Source organism: Lipotes vexillifer, unplaced genomic scaffold (assembly GCF_000442215.2).
Source record: "Lipotes vexillifer unplaced genomic scaffold, Lipotes_vexillifer_v1.1 scaffold1008, whole genome shotgun sequence".
Classification (NCBI taxonomy): domain Eukaryota; kingdom Metazoa; phylum Chordata; class Mammalia; order Artiodactyla; family Lipotidae; genus Lipotes; species Lipotes vexillifer.
This window is the reverse complement of record NW_006772616.1, coordinates 897,532-915,519: the sequence shown is the minus strand read 5'-3', so window position 1 is coordinate 915,519 and position 17,988 is coordinate 897,532.

Sequence of the window (17,988 nt, the reverse complement as noted above, 5' to 3'; positions counted from 1 at the left end):
TTATAGGGAGGAATGAAGCAAGCAGGGTGCCCTCTGTTTGCTCCCAGGTGGATATTTCAAGAGAAACTAATGACACTGCATTTGTAAAGCACTTTACAATTTTTAAAGTACGTTCACTTATCTCATTTGGCACTTGCATAGGAGGGGGGCAGGTGGGTGATTATTAATAGCTCAGTTTTATCAGAAAAGAAAAATTAAGCTCAGAAAACCTGCCCAAAGTATCATGAGAAATATAGCCTAGACAATGCTTGGCACATAGTAAGCCTCCCACTAATTAGAGCTGCTGTTATTATTATTATCATTATTATTACTACCACCACAGACGGCCTTAACAAGACCTCAGCCAGTGGTGGACTCTCAAACGTTCCTGTTTCCCCAGCCAGCTTTTTAATGCATATTTCAGAAAGATGCTGAAAAATCAATAGGACCTTCTATTGTATTTATAAGTATATCCTATACCTGATGTTCAAGTCTTATTATAAACAGAATACAATGGAATTATTTAACCCATGATAAACCATAGTCACCACCTAACTCATGCTATTTTGAAGAAAACACAGTGGAAAACTGTCTCAAATTAAATGACTTGGTCAAAAGAATTAATACTAAAATATTTTATTGTTTAAAATATCTTTATTTAAAAAACATATCATATTATCAGAGCATTTCCCACAGCTTTATTTTAAAGATTGGGTGTTTATTTATTTATTTATTTGGCCATGCCGAAGGCAAGTGGGATCTTAGCTCCACGACCAGGGATCCAACTGGTGCCCCTCACATTGGAAGCAGAGTCTTAACCACTGGACCTCCAGGGAAGTCCCTGGGTGTTTATTTTTGAAAAGAACACAGTAATAGTTTTCATCTCATTCTAGTGCACATTTATTTCCAATTATTCTAGTATAATAAGTATAATATATAGAAAATTTTAGGTAATGTTAAGTAGAAAAATGTAAATATTTTTCCATTTTTGCTTATATCCCAGACTTACTGTGAACTTCAAAGAAAATATTTATAAAAATACTTTGAAAAGCCAAAATTCCATCTTAAAAACTGATAATAAAAAGTACTAATACCTATAAGAAGTATTAATTATCTAGTAATAGGTAATGGTAATAATTATCTTTGTAATTACTTTTACAATAATAGGTAAGAGTTAAGTGCATATGTAAAGTACACGTTTTACATGCGTCATCACATCCTATTTTTATAACAATTCTATGGAATAAGGACTGTTATTAACCTCTTCTTACAGATGGAAAATCCAAAGTTCAGAGAACTGTAATAGTTTATCAAGCTAGCTAGTGGCAGAGCTAGGAGGCAGGCTTAACTCCCAAGTCCCTGCTCTTTTTTCCCTAAATTTATTATTAATTTTCACACATTCACCAAAGGTGAAAAAAACACAATGAACACTTATTTGCTAATCACAAAGATTTAACACTTTTCAACTTTCTTCTCTTCATTTCCCTCCCATCCTCCCTTTCCTCTCTCTCTCTAGACTGTTTCAAGGTAAATTCTAGGCAGCATATGCTTCACTCACAAATACTCCAGTTGGCATCTTCTAAGAATAAGGACATCCTCCTACACAAACAAAATACCATTATCAAACCTAAGGTGATGATCAATAATTTCCTAGTATCATCTCATACTCAGTTTATATTAAAATCTCCTGAATTATCCCCCAAATGACTATATTTTTCAAACACAAATCAAGTTTCATACTCTGTCTTTGGTTGTTATGTCTTTTTATTCTAGGCCACTTTCTTCCAACAATGTTTTTAATGACATTGACTTTTTGAAAGACTGAGTTGTTTTGCTGAAGATCCCCCATTATGTATTTGTGAGACTGTTTCCTTGTAGTTCCTGTAATCTTTTCTTCTATTCTCTAAATCTTCACTAAAGCACCCTTTGTTGGTAAATGTCACAAATTCTTAACTAAAAAGTACAGGTGTAAATAAATAGCAAAACAATCCCTATCTTTAATTCTATTGTGAATGAATAATGTTTGTCCTGATGGTAGAATAGTTATTAGGGGCTCAGTTTAAAGGAGAGATAGAAGAATGAAGACATTCCACACTTAGAACTCCTTTTGGTGTAAAAAGCTGATGTCTGACATTTTTAGATTTGGCTACGATTTCACCCACATGCACAAATTCTGGGAAGATTTAAGCTCTTGTCTTTTGGGGAACTTTGCCAAACACACTTAAAAATCCTATCACTTCTGCCAATTATGGCAAGCCTGGCTAGAGAGAGAAATCATGGAGATCAGTCCTACTCAAAAAGACCCAGAAGAGTCTCTGAGCTGCTCTCCACTACTAACCTGCTATTTTTACAAAACCAAACTTCTATTTGGACTTTATTCCATTGGCAACATTTAATTAACTGCAATATCCTGGCCCTACTAAATCTGGACTCTCATGAAACAAGGAAAAAGGTAACACCAACTCGCTTTGTAACATGTTGCAAAACTATAAGAATAATTACGTGAGGAAAAAGATGGCTGGTCTCAGTCTTTAGCTTATAGGAAGGTGAGAACACACGAGGCGGGAGGAATTGGACTCAGCCTTAAGAGTCATGACCTGGGACAAAGCTGGAGACAATGTGTGATACTCACCAGGAGGTGGGTCTTTGAGGGACAAGAGGCCTGAGAAGACAACATAAGCATGGTCTGCACTAGAAGGACTGGGGCTGTTAGGACATAGGGGCAACTACCCATGCGAAGAAGAGAGAGAGACATCAGACACACAAAATCTCCTCTTAAGATATGCCTTGAAGACCAAAATTCCAAAACACAGGAGGAAAGGGAACACTGAGACACCCAACCAAACAACAATTGGGAGAAGACTTCACTCCATTACAAGTGAAAATGATGAAGAAATCTGTAACCATCGCAACATGGGTGGACCTAAAGATTGTCATACTGAGTGAAGTAAGTCAGAGAGAAAAAGACAAATATATAATATCACTTATATGTGGAATCTAAAAAAATGGTACAAATGAACCTATTTACAAAACAGAAATAGAGTCACAGACATAGAAAACAAACTTATGGTTACCGAAGTGGGGGAAGGGGTGGGGCGGGAGGGATAAACTGGGAGAATTGGTATTGACGTATACATTACTATATATAAAATAGATAACTAGTAAGAACCTACTGTATAGCACAGGGAACTCTACTCAATACTCTGTAATGACCTATATGGGAACAGAATGTAAAAAAGAGTGGGTATGTATACGTATAATTGATTTACTTTGCTGTACAGCAGAAACTAACACAACATTGTAAAATCAACTATACTCCAATAAAAATTCATTTAAAAAAAGAAATCTGTAACCAATGTTAAAATAATTGTTGAGGATTTCCTAAGAAAATAACATCCAGAAAAAAGAACAAGCAAGTATGAAACAAAAACAAAGGAATGGGAAATGGAACAATAAAAGGATTTGAAAAGCTAGAAATCCTACAGGTGAAAAATACAGCATTGAAATAAAAACGAGAATATAAATAAATTGACAGTACTGAAGATTTCACAGGAAATGCAGCACTGGGAGATCAAGAGACAAATACCAGTCCTGGATTGGCGGCATAACAATCTTAGGATTCCTAGGTTCTGCCTCTGTTCATTTTGGTTTGGTAGGTTTGGGATGAAGCTTGGAAGTTTGTATCATTGGAAGTAAAGGGAAACCACTAAAGAATTTTAACCAGAGGGATAACACGGTCAAATATGTATTTTATATAGTTTATTCTGCACCCTGAATGGAAAATGAATTTGTGGGAGTTAAAAGCAGAGGGGACAAACCAATTAGAACACTACTGAAATCATGCAGACAAGAGATACTGAAGACTTACCTTAAACTAAATATAGTATTAGGCTGAGACAAGCCAGCCTTGCATTCAATAAATCGTTCTCAAACTTTAACTCATATCAAAATCACCTGGAGGGCTTGTTAACACACAGATTTCTGGGTCCCACCCCTAGAGTTTCTGATTCTGTAGCTCTGGGATGGGACCCATGAATCTGCATTTCCAATAAATTCCCAGGTGGTACTGATGCTGATGATGGTGGGAACAACACTTCAGAACCAAGTATAGTGAATTATCTGCTGTTTTTTCCTGCCTCTTTTTCCAGTTACAACCTCTGATTTTGGGGCTCCAACGAACAGTTTTTCCACCATTGGATACAGTCATGGAGGGACTGTCAATCAAGGCGTCTCACCCTTCTTTTACCTCAGCTAGGCTCATCAGCTATGCTGTTTTATTCTGGGATTTGATTCCAGACTGAAAGCAGCTGATTTTTTTCATCATCTTGGCCACTTCCCACAGAGAATGCCCATTAGTTTCTGCTCTGGTTCCTTCCCCAAGACCAATTCTTCAGCTTTCATTCAAAACCACCCTGTATCTTTCTATTTTTCTTACCTGTTTGTTTAACAAGTTATTAGTTTTGCTTAAGTTGGCCAGAGTTTTACTATTGCTTGCAACCAAAGACCCCAACTGACATCTAGGGAGTCAGGGAGTGAGGGAAACTTGGTAGGGTGACTGCATTCATTTCCTGTGGCTGCTGTATCAAATTACTACAAACTTGGTGGCTTAAAATAACAGAAATTTATTCTCTCACAGTTCTGGAAGCCAGAAGTCCAAGATCAATACCATTGAGAAGAAAGCACGGCTTAAGCAAGGTGCTTTCTGGAGGCTCCAAGGGAGAGTCCTTCTAGAGAGGCTCTAACGGAGAGTCCATTCCTTGCCTCTTCCAGCTTCTGGTGGCTGCTGGCATTCCTTGACTTGTGGCCTCATCAGTCTAATCTCTATCACAACGCTAACTGACTCTTCTGTGTGTGTCATCTCCCCTGCCTCAGTCTTGTAAGGACACTTGCTAGAGCCCACCTGGGAAATCCAGGATAATATTCTCGCCTCTAGATCCTTAATTTAATCACACTGGCAAATATCCTTTTTCTAAATAAGGTAAATTTACAGGTTCCAGGGATTAGAATCTAGATATTTTGGGTGGGAGCACCATTTTTCAACCTACCATCGTGACCAAGGATTACCCTGGTTTTAGCACTGAAAGTCTTACACTCCAGATCTCCTTCAGTCCCAAACAAACTTGGACTCGTTTGCTCCTGAGACTCTCCTTGTGCTAGCAATGAGGGTAGGGTGACCAAAGTCTCTGTTTACCTGGAATTTTGTGAGTTTTAGTGCTAAAAGTCCCACCTTCCAGGCAACCTCTCAGTTCCAGGCAAACAGGGTTGGTTGGCCTCTCTCACTGAGACTCTGAGTTTCAGAGCACCAGCCCAGGAAGAGTTGTCCCCTTTAAACTCTTTCCTAGAATAGAGACTACTACCAAATATTTGGAACACAGGCCTCAGGCAAACTGAGCCCAGAGATATTATCAATAGAACAATGAATTGAGTAGATTGCTCTGTACTACCACTGGTAAAACTTGAAAGCAAGATTTATTTCTCAAGAAAGACAAAGGAGAAAGACTTTATAGGATGATTTTCAATAAATGGTAATCAGCTGATTTGAAATGTCCCTAAAGAGAAGGCAAAAGAAATGGGTAAACTACTGCATGTACAATTCGAGGCAAGTTTATAGACCTGTTTCTCCAGATGTGGGCTCCTGCCTACCGGAGCCACAGTCAACCATGGGGACTTAATTAGAATGCTGGTTCTTGGGCCTCTGAATTTATGATTCAGCCTCTTTGGGGCTGAGGTTCAGAAATCTGAATTTTAAATCATCGTCATAAGTAAGTTTCACGTACACCTGTATGGACAGACAGGTGTCCCCCAATGATTTCCTGCCTTGCAGTGTCCACACCTTGGTGTAATCTCCTCCTTTTGGGTGCTGGCAGGACCAGTGACATGCTTCTAACCAGTAGAATAGGGTAAAGCTGATGGTATGTTGCTCCCATGATGATGTTACATTATATACCACATGTTAGAAGGAGGGAGAACTCTCCCTCATGAGAGGCTTTCTGGCAAGAATGATGGCAGTCTCTAGATACTGAGAGGGGTCCCTGACTGACAGCCCCTAAGAAAACCAGTTATTTCAATTCTACACATGCAAGAAGATGAATTCTGCTAACAACCTAAGGAAGCGTGAAAGAATCTCTTTCCCCAGCAGAACCTCCAGATCAGAATGAAGCCCCAGCTCATGCTGAGATTTTAGACTGCTGAAACTCAGAAGGATTCCTGACCCAGAAACTGTGAGATAATAAACATGTATTATTTCAAGCTGCTAAATTGGTGGTAGTTTGTTACTCTGCAAAAGATAACCAACTAATACAACATCTAAAATTTGAGAACAATGGCACAGTGGTAGAGGGCACAGGCTCTGGAAAAGACAGACCTGCTTTAAATCCTAGGTCTGCCACTTCTCAGCCTTGTGACCTTGGACAATAGCAAAACCTCTTTAGGCTTCAGTTTCCTCATTTGTCATTGTGAGGGTCCAGTGAGGTAAGACCCGCCTAGCATGAGCACAGGGCCAGCCACCCAGTAAGAGTCTAGCCCATTCAATTACTTTCTTTATAAAAACTAGTCCAAAGTCTAACCTAGTCTAACAATGTAGACCATCAAAAACAGTTCCTCAGAGCGAAATTGGGAGTCCCTTCAGCAGGTATTTTTAGGATTGTCAAAACAGGCAGAGCAATAAGATCATTTAAGGTGCAACCAGATACCATCTGTCTACACAACTGAGTGATTAGCAGCCACCACTAGTATCACTTCTTAGATCAGATGCTAGGATGGGAACACAATGGATGATTGATTTGATTTGAAGTGGGGAGGATGGAAAGCATTCAAAAGGCAAGTGTGTGAATAGACTAAATTTAGGCAGTTCTGTAATTCTTGGCTGTGGTTCTTCCCAAAGGTAAAACAACCAACTCCTGAATGTTTTGAGAATTCCAAGGACCTCAAGTATAGGTCATTGGGCACTGGATGGCCTAGAAGCACAAATTATGCATTGCAGGTTAGGTGTCTAGGGAGATAGATTCTGAAAAGATAGAGGTAGGAAGCTTATTAGGGAGTGCTCTCGGGATCAGCTGTGTTCAGGGGGTGAGTGCAACAGAATGGGCAAAGGAGAAATCAAGCTGCAACTGCAATTTGAATCAAAAATCAAAATGCAATTATAGTTAAGACCTCAGCTCTGGACTCAGATGGCCGTTTAAGTGTCCCAAGTTGTGGTGGAGTGTCACAACTTTATCCTCTTGCATCCACCAGTCTTTGGACCCAGGCTGTCCCTGAAAAGGGGCTTGACCTTTGGCAAGGGAACTTCCTCCAACCAAGGGAAATTTCTGGTGAGGGCTGACTATTGAGAGCTGTCAGACAGTAACCCCTAGAGGGAGAGGCAGCGCCACACAGCACACCAACTACTAAAATACATGATGCGTTTCAAACAATGTCTACTACATGGTTGTTGTTATAATTTATTTTTCTTATAGTTCATTTAATGCATGCTGAGCTGCCAAGAGCACACTTTGCACTTAAATGGCAACTGCTGTTATAGTCTAAGGGGAAAAACTTATTGGTTATATAGTCATCCATTCATTTGTTTTATAAAAAATCCTGAAAGCTGTTCATTTTTAAGAATATATAAAATACAAAATGAGGATACTTAAAAATTGAGATGAAAGTAAAAAAGCCAAGGACAGTGGCACAATGTGACAGCCCAATCTAAGTATCCTGCATTTTAAAAATTTTACTACTTAGCACCATTTAGAACTATATATTTATTTGCATGACAATTTATTTAATGCCTGACTCCTCTAGTCCAAAAGTTTCAGAGGATAGAATGTTTTTCTAAGAGCATCTCAAACCTCTAGCATAGTATTTGACATATTAATACTTGAATATTTGTTGAATGAATGCATGCATGAAAAAGGAAACAAAAATGAAGCTAAGAAAAGGGATGTCTTAATAAACTGACATATATGCTATGAGCAGAGCGAAAATCTGAGACCACATTTCCTGGATGCCAATAAAATAAAAGAGGGACCTGACTGATTAAACAAATCGGGATCTGTAACATTAAAAGTAAATTGCTGGGGGCTTCCCTGGTGGCGCAGTGCTTGAGAGTCCGCCTGCCGATGCAGGAGACGCGGGTTCGTGCCCCGTTTCGGGAGGATCCCACATGCCGCGGAGCGGCTGGGCCCGTGAGCCATGGCCGCTGAGCCTGCGCGTCCGGAGCCTGTGCTCCGCAAATGGGAGAGGCCACAACGGTGAGAGGCCCGCATAACGCAAGAAAAAAAAAAAAAGTAAATTGCTGGGCTTCCCTGGTGGTGCAGGGGTTGAGAGTCCGCCTGCCAATGCAGGGGACACGGGTTCATGCCCCGGTCAGGGAAGATCCCACATGCCGCAGAGCGGCTGGGCCCGTGAGCCATGGCCACTGAGCCTGCGTGTCCGGAGCCTGTGCTCCGCAATGGGAGAGGCCACACAGTGAGAGGCCCACGTACCACAAAAAAACAAAACAAAACAAAACAAAAGTAAATTGCTAAGAACAACTATTCCTGGGACCGAGAACTGATGAAAATTTTTCAAAGGGATCACCATAAGAAGGATACTACCTAATGTCAGCAGCAAGCACCAAAACAACACCCATCACGTACATACAGTCATGTTCCGTGAGGCTGTTTCTAAGGGCTCTCCCATGATATACACCGATGGCTTCATAGGGAAGGGAAGGGCTGTTAGCGACAGCAGGTAACCAGGTGTCTGCTGTTCTGGCCTGATCCAAACTACAACTTTAGAATGTCTGGAAGCACAATTGGTTATATTCTCTGGCAACTACTTACAGCCCTCGCAGCCAATGTGTCATACACACTCATGTCCTGAAAAGATTTCATAGATGTGCTGTGAAATCATGTGCCCAATGTCTAGAATGATATTGAGTGTGGTTATGGCAGTTGAATGCTGAGCCCAGTGGGTCACAGGATGCCATGTAGAAGGAGGTACAATCTACTGCCAGACCAGAAGAAAGAGAGTGGCTTATGCTCCTCTCTTGCCAAGTTCACAGTCAGTGACTTCATGCTGGTCACTTAAAATCAGCCCTGGTGGGAGTATTTACACCGTGGCAATCAGCAAACCTACAAATAAGGCTTTTATTTTTCCTTCAAAGAGTCCATTTACCTGTACACCACTGCATGTCACTTAAAGTGAAGCCTGGGATGAATCAAGACGGAGTGATAAACGTGTTTCTTCAGTATATAAGGGAGCATACTTAGACCTGATGACAGTTCTACCCAAACTGCAATATAGCACAAAGAAATAAGGCAACTAGCGTTCTAGACGCTGTAAGATGAGGTTTGCTGTAGCAGCGACAGTGGTGTAACCGTCCATAATTTGTGTAGTGCCATTTTCAGGCTTCTAATTCCCTTTAAGTAGGCTGCCAAAATTGCTCTGCCAGTGAAGTCTCACAGCTCCACTGGACTAAAGAAAGACAGAGAGAGAAAACAGTTTAAAAACAGTGAGTAATTCACTAAATGGACATGCCCTCCATGATCAGTCGAAGGTGGGAGACACTAATCCGTGTCCTTCAGTTGGTTCCCCATCCCTCGAGTTCCTCACGAGTGAGAATCATCTTGTCCGGCGGTGTGATTCTGGCATATAACATGATGTATTTCTCAAACAACATGGCTCCTCAGTGCAAGCCAACTGCTTCATCTGGTGTCGACCACAGAACCAGCCATCTGTTCCAGGGCTGGAAGAAAAACTGCCTGTTGGTCTTAATGATGGATAGAATAACACTGTACCTTATGGTTAACTTAAGGGATTTTTTTTTCAAGGGGATTTTGACTTTACACAAATTTTTTTAACCCCTGCAGAAGATGTGATTCCATGTACTAGAAAGCATACAGAGAATACTGAATGGGATCTTAACTGCTGGTCTGGGTGAACTCAGACCTGAATGACTCAGGGGAAACCTAACTGGAGTCTGGGGGCCTTTTAGCATCCTCTTGTTAAAGTTGAGAAAACTCTAGAAGATGTATGGAATGGAAGACAATCCCATCACCACACAGAAGAGCAGGCGGAATAATCCTCTTAGGCAATCAAAACTGAGGGACCTACTGTGCAGGGTGCCACCCTGATCATCACCAAAACACGGGCATTTCATTACGTAACTGTCAGAGTAAACGTCAAAACACCGTCTCATAGAAAGCAAAGTCAATTTCCTTTAATTTAGCTCCCTGATTGCTTTGCATATGAAGATGCAATATGCAGACATAATCCTGACAGTAGTCTACATTTTCTATCATATACTCATTACACTGGTCTAAATGGAACTTCAAAGTATAGTTGTCAAACAGGCACATCTACACAAGAGGATATTGTATCAGTGAAGACAGAAAGTGCTGGCTACAGCCTTTTGGGTACATGGAATAAGAGATACCAAGATTGAGGAGAATTATTTATGTCATAATTTTTACCTTTCACATCTCTTCCTATCTTTTCCACTTGGTTGGCACTATTTAACAGAGAGTAAATGGACAAAATTATGTGCCCAAAATGGCTCTTCACTACCTATCAATTACAGCATTGATTTTAATGACTCCTCAGAGTATACATGACTTGATGTAAATTTTAGTTACAGAGCTCCCAGACTGATTAACACATTTAAGCCACCAGAGGCTTAATGAGAAAAATACCTAAAAACTTCAATTCAATTTAAAAGTCCATCTCCCCAGCCAATACATTGTCTTTTTGGTGTGGAGTTACCCTGCCTGGTTGTGGATTTGACTGGGTCTGTTGGAGAATATTCATTTAGTATAAAGGAATCTCCTGGGTTCACACAGGGACAGGATTTCCTGTCCCCTTAGAGGAGAAAAAGCAGGCTCAGATGGTGACATCTGAAATATGACAGCTCTAAAGAAGCTATGAGAACACCACCATCTCTGTTCTAGGGAGGTCAGGAAACTGTTCTTTAAGAACCAGTGGTGAGTGGGCAGGGAGAGGAATAAAAACAAACTTGGCACAAACAATACTTAGCTAATTAATAGCATTTAGAAATAACAATAGGAATGGCTAACATTTATTGCAGTGGCTTTCAAGCTCTTTGACTATGATTCACAGTGAGAAGTACATTTTACAAGGCAGCTCAGGATGTACAAACATTAATGTGAATACATATAAAACAAACTTACGTTTCATGAAACAATACCTGATACTTTCTATTCAATTCTGTTTTTAGTGCTGGTTATGACCCAATCAGTTGATTTCACGACCCACCAGCGAATCATGGCCTGCAGTCTGAATTACTGGTTTATAGCATGCATATGATGAGCAGAGTCATAAAGACCAAGATTAAGGCACGGTGATAAAATGTGCTCTGGAGTCAGACTCCCTCTATTTGAGTCCTGGCTCTTATGCATACAAGCAAGTTTCTTAACTTCAGTTTTTTCATCTGTAAAGCAGAATTACTACTATGTCAGGAAGTTGTTGTGGAGATTTAATGATACAATACATGAAAAGCTCCTAGAACAGTAGCCAGCACAGAGTAAGCATGCCGTAAGTGTTAGCCCTTTTGTTGATTATCTATGGCCACAATAGTTCTACATAAATTATCCCCAAACTCTAAGGCTAATTAATTTAGTTCATGAGTCTGTGGGGTTCAGATGACTATTGGCTGATCAGCTCTGCTCCCTGGGTATCACCTACCAACAGAATAGCTTAGTCATGTTCTTATGATGAAAGAGAGAGAGAGCCAGAGCAAGTTCAGTCTCCCAAGCATCATGTCTGCTAACATCCATTGGCCAAAGAAATGAGAAGTCAGAGTGGGAGGTCACTAGAATTGCATGGTAAAGGGCATAGATATAAGGAGGGTTAATAAGTCAGGGCTACTTTTGCCATTAGCCAGAGTTATGATTATAATACTGGAGCCTCTCTCTCTCACTGTGCTAGGTGCTTTGCATTAATCAGGTTAAATCTTGACAACAATCCACTGCTATGACAATAAATATTCTTGACTGCAAATGACAGAGTGCCCATATTAAATTTCAAGAAAAAGTCTATTTATCTGGGAAATAAACCAAAGTTACTTAATACGTCTGAGTTATGGTAAGGTTAGCTATGGGGACCCAAATGTGATCTCTGATGCTTTGTCTCCCTCCATTTCTCGGCTCTTTCCCCCTGTGCATTGGACCCACTGTGGAGACAACTTTCCCATGAAACCTCTTGTAGCAATGCCAGGTTTAAATCACTCTTACAGCTTGTGATTTAGATGACCAGCCATCCTGGTGTGTCTAGGATTAAGAGGTTTCCTGGGATGTAGGATATTCACTGCTATAACTGAGTAAGCCCCGGGCAAATACAGATGAATTGGTCCTCCTACTTGCAACCCCAGAGGAAGAGAGGGCATTTTCCTAAATGGATTTGGCAGAAAAGTCCCTTGGTGGACTCCCATTGGCCTGCCGTGGATCATATGACTATTCCTGAACTAATGCCAATGGTCAAGAAGATGAAGTCTCTGGCCAAGATTAGGTCATTTTCCAACCTGTTGTGGAGTTAACTCTTTCTGAATCTTATGAAAAATCGGTGGACAAGATAGATACCCAAAGGAAAGGATCCAGCATATACAAACAATGTAAGTCACTGGAGGACTGTTGTTACCATTTTATAGATGAAGAAATAAAATCTCCAAAAAATAGAGTCTCTGAGAGGTTTAGTGACTTTCCAAGGTCACATAACAAAGAGAGTAGCTGAGCCAGGATTTGAACCACGATATTTCTGGCTTTAAAGTCTGTACTCTTTCCACTGCCCAGGCTGTTTGCCTACAGCAATAATAATATAAGTTTTCTGAAAGCCTAATGCAGCACTTAAAAAACAAAACTATACTTATGAAAATAGTGAGAAGCTATAAATATCCTACTTTGCAATTCACTGGGGAAAAACACAGAAACAGAGGCCATTTGCAGGGAATTTCTCCTCGAGAATACTTTTTACCAAAATATGAACAATTAAATTGTACAAAAAAATAAAAACTGTACAACTTAATTCTTTTTGCTGAAACATGAATAAATGGTTGGAAAATTTAAAGAGTTTTTAAGTTGTTTCCTATTTGAACAGAGGTATCAGGAAAATTTTCTCTCCCCGTCTAACCGCCATACGGCACTGAGGGAGACAGAAAAATTACCATTGGATACACCTGAGCCACCTTCAAGTTCCCATTGGCTCCTGACACTTTAGAAACCATCTCCTGCCATCCCCTGCCCCCACTCTCCCCTACCTCAGTCCCCAGCAGAGCCGGTGGCCACATCCAGCCTCAGTCAATCCCCTCTGAGCACTGAGATACTACGGATCATCCCTATTTGGGGAACACAGAGAAGGAAGGTTCTGTTGCTTAGACTACTTGGAACTAGGGCTCTCCACCTCCATTCTTCACGGACATTCCTAGCCTCTCTGCCTGAAATGACTCTCTTGGCCCTTCTGAGAGACGAGCAGCAGCCAGAGCCGACAGCTGGTGGTTTGTGCACCAAAGAGGCTGGCCGCGCTGGAGAAGCACCACGTGGCTTATCCTAACCATACAGCATTTTGCCAGAATGAAAAATCACCAGGGCTCTACAAAACAACACGAAGAAAAGAATAAATGGCCTTCATGTCCTCTGCGAATCCTAAAACCACCACTGCTCTGCCCAGCAAAGACTTGAAAGCAGCAGTTGGAGTTAGTGGTCAAAAGACAGAGGGGCCTCCTAAACTGGATGAAAGGAGCGACAGGTTCCTTTCAGTCTCGACTGCCCTGTACAAAGCCCATCACCCCACTGGCAGCAAAGGAGAAGATAAAACAGCTGTGGCTTGAGTGTCTGTCTACTTAAAAGAGCAGAGAATGGTGAGAGAGAGGAGAAATAACTGTCATGGTTATAATGTTAAAAATGATAAAGCAAAGCACGTAAACATTTCACTTCAATGTTTTACCCCTGTGCTTTTATTTTAAAAAAGCCTTTAGTTATTAAAGGCATTGAAAAAATTATAAAAAGTTGGTGAGTCCACAAAAATTCCCCTTAACATGAAAGTTCTATAAAGTGATACAGATCCAAGAGAAAGGAGAAAAACATCTATTGAACACCAGCTTGGTGCCAATCACATTATATTTAGTATGTAATTTAACCTTTAAACCAGCCCCATGAAATAAGTATCACTAGCATAATTTTATAGATGAGAAACTCAGCTTATACAGGTTAAAAATCCTGCCTAAGAGCACACAGTCAGTAAACTGGGAACTAGAACTTGAACCCATGTCTGTCTGACCATGAAGCCCATGCTCTTGCCTCCAAGCAAACAGCCTCCCAGACAAAAAAACCACTGGGGAAATTATAACAGAAAATGCAACTCAAGAGTCAAGATGATTTGTTATTGCAATGGATGGTTATCTTTCCTACAGCTTATTTATATTCCTGTCCCTCTGATTGCTAAACAGAACTACGTAGATAAACACAGCGGGCTCAGTTGAGAACATTCTAGAAGGATTTTTATTATGTTTGTTCACTCTTTTGCAATGAGTTTCTTCAAGACTTTTGCAAAAGTGAGGTAACACATGCTGTGGTACAACCATGACTGGTGAGGTAAAAACTACATCATGACCTGAGTCACCAGGACAGACTTTGGGGAACAGGAACCTCCTTCCAACACAATTAGCTTCGCCAGTCAGCATTGTAACTGTCAAATATGGGCTACTATTTTTTCTTTGCCAAATCAACGAGGGAGGACCCAAAATATTAATAACAGTGTAGAAATCACCCACCACATGTTATTGCACAAGCAGCGTGAAGACTACCACGGGGATTCCTTCTGTTTGTGACTCGAAGCTGGGAGACATGTCAAAACAGAGGAATAAAAGCTGTCAGAACTCAAGAGCTGATGTTAACCCATCCAGTCACACATCTGCTACAGAGGATAATGGGTCTCATTTCAGGCAAGTAAACATGTCATATTCTCATTAGAGGAAGCAGCAATGGATAATTTGTACCTATAAACGTAACTGAACGTGTGCATACAATTTCCTTGAGAGCCTGTGCCATGAGTATGCAAAGTCTTGGAATAGAAAGCTACTGTGAATGTTAAAAGGTTGCTTTGGGGTCAGATAATTCCCTAATATTAATTCCACTGGGTCACCTTCATTGCTTAGCGGTAATAACATATAACATGCCCTTGAAAACTTACCTAAGACCAGGGCTATCCCTTTTACAAAAAATAGAGAGTTTTAAGCATTCTGAGTTTGGACTCTATGGTGTCTGGGGACATGGAGAAAATTTTATAATTCTTGGTTTCCCTAGGACCTGGTATAATGCATGACCAAGGTAGGCTCATAATAAATGTTTCTTGAATGAATGAAACATTTGTGACTGTTTGGTTTGTGTTTCAAAGTTAGCTCAATAAGTGCTGCTTATTTCTGTTTAAATTATTACATCACATTTTGTGTAGTTGCCTCTAAGTGATTTGTAAAATACACCTCTTTCAATGATGTTTATTATATGTACCTCATATATAAAAGACAACTGCTTTTTTAGTTCGATCTCGAAGGCAAAAACAAGCAAGTTAAGAACGGCACACATATACCATGCCTCCCTCCTGTACTCAGGCATGGCAAACTCTGCCAACACCGATTCCTGTCTGGTTTCAGATCCTTCACAAGTTGGTGAATCCAGGTAGCTACCACCAGTTGGCTGGATTTGGCATAAAAGATGAACCTACTGATCCTCCTTAATTTAGAATTTCCTTTTGGGATAGATAAGTTAGAGATTATCTAAGTGTACATAATAAAACCAATTGGTGAATTTAGATTTCCTACACAAAATGTAATTCTACCAGTGGCACTACAGTTCTATTCCAAGATGGATCTTTTAATTTTGCTGTTTGTTGTACGAACATAAGGTTAGAAGAACTGTGGACTCTGCTTTGACCAGTTTCCTACCTTAGCCTGCTTCCAAGTGGTGCTGGATTCTTAAGCGCCCTTATGCCAGCTCCCTGTGAGTGGGGCATTTCATGAGACATGATAAAGTCTACTGTACGATTTGTTTTTCTAATGGGATTTTAGCAGGCATCATGCAAGAAAAACCTTAAAATGGCCTTGGGCTACTGAACTTGATCTCACTCTGCTGTCACCATGAGATGACAAGTAGTTTCTCAGAGACTAGTTTCAATGTGGAATGTGAAACTACATCAATGAACTTTTTTGTTTCATTAAACTAAGTATTCTGTTTCCTTACAATCCAGTGGTCTAACTTGAACTTTGAATGGATCTTTTAACCATGTGTGATTTCATAATACCATGGATCAATCATGGAACATACTGGTTCACTGAGTTGTGTAGATCTCCCCAATATTGCACATTTCATTAAAGTACCAAAAACCACACGTGTAAATATTACCACCAATCTCATTAGAAAAACTTATGGTATCAAGCTCACAGTGGTGCTTATAAATTTTTTCCAAAATTCTCATTTTCACTTGAAACCTTGAAATTTATCATTGGCAACAATCACTGTTGTTTTCCTTGGAGTGACAGTCTAACTATGTTCATTTTCAAAAAGATGTCTGCCAAATATCCAAGTCTGGATAATCATAGTTTGTCTGTCAGTAGTTTTTCAATCAGCGATCCTGTTCCATGAAGAAAGAAGCTAGTTCAGCTTGTAACTCACACAACTGCACGAGTGCTTTTCTTCAAGACAATCACAGCACTTCATCAAGGACACTCATAGGTGAAACTGGCATTTATTATTTTTATTTTTAAATTATTGCTATTTATTTCTCTGATTGCATGGTAGCAAAGAATGTAATGATTGCTAGAGGTCTGGGGCCACTGCCTTGATTCATGCTACGGCCCACTGCTTTTGCACTAGATATGCAAACATCAAAACTATTGTTCCAGGACTAAACCATGTAATCCAAAAACTTACTTAAAATTTGAATATTTTAGTAAATTTTTGTATTTGTTGCTGAGCATTCATCAAATAGATATTATGTAATGATGAGTCGACACTGATAACACACAAAAGTAAGCCCAGCTTATCTTTAAATTCATCCATTTACAAGATTTAATGCAATTTTGAAGATGAGATATTAATGCAATCTTTATGTTTGCAGCTAAATTTGGTAATCAGTGAGTTACTGTATCATTGGAAAATGGCACTGCTGCTACTCCTTTTACTGACTTTTCAGGCAGCTGGCATTCAGCAATGTCAACTGCAGAGGACTTATTCATTTACCAGCTGTTGTTCGTACTTCTCTGACCAATGAAATACTTACCCTGTAAGATGCTTCAATAGCTGTTTCATTTCTAGTTTAAAAATCTGTAACAAACAACTTTTGACTTTTAAAGAACTCATCACACCTATGCTTAAAAGTTTCAATTCCTTTTTCTTCAAACTTTTAATGATTGCTCTCAAAGTGATGTCTCAACTGGCACCAAAATACTATTTGAAAATGTTCTGTTGTACAATCCACAATAAGGTAAACTGTTAACATCTATAAATATGGCTCTCCTCATCCTTCTTCTTGTCCCACCACCCCATTTAATTAAAAGTTCCACAAAGGTGGAAACCTTCATATTTATCTGTGTATATCCCAGCATTTACTAACCAGAGCAAACTGATACTCAATAACAGATTTGTTGCATTGGATTCAAGATGTGGTGATAAAGGACTGCTTCTATACACTGATGTGAAAATTAAGCCTCAATTAAAATGACCATATTTTGCTGCAGATTGTGTGAAATAACTTGAGTTCACCCAGTTTAATCTTTCGCCATAACACACAGTCTTTCTGTTTTGTTTTTAGTAAAAATAATTCCAGTTACCGATGAGAGAATCCTGGTTCAATGTCGCTTAAGATACAAGTGAGTTCACTGGGTCATGTAACTAACTGTAAGTCCAGTGGTGGGTGTGGCCTCAGGAACAGGTGGATCCAGAAGATTAAAAATGTTGCCAGACACTGCTTCTGTTCAGGTCTCATTTCTCTTTTTGTAGTATTTTGGCTTCATTCCCGGAAAGATTACTTCCACAATTAGGG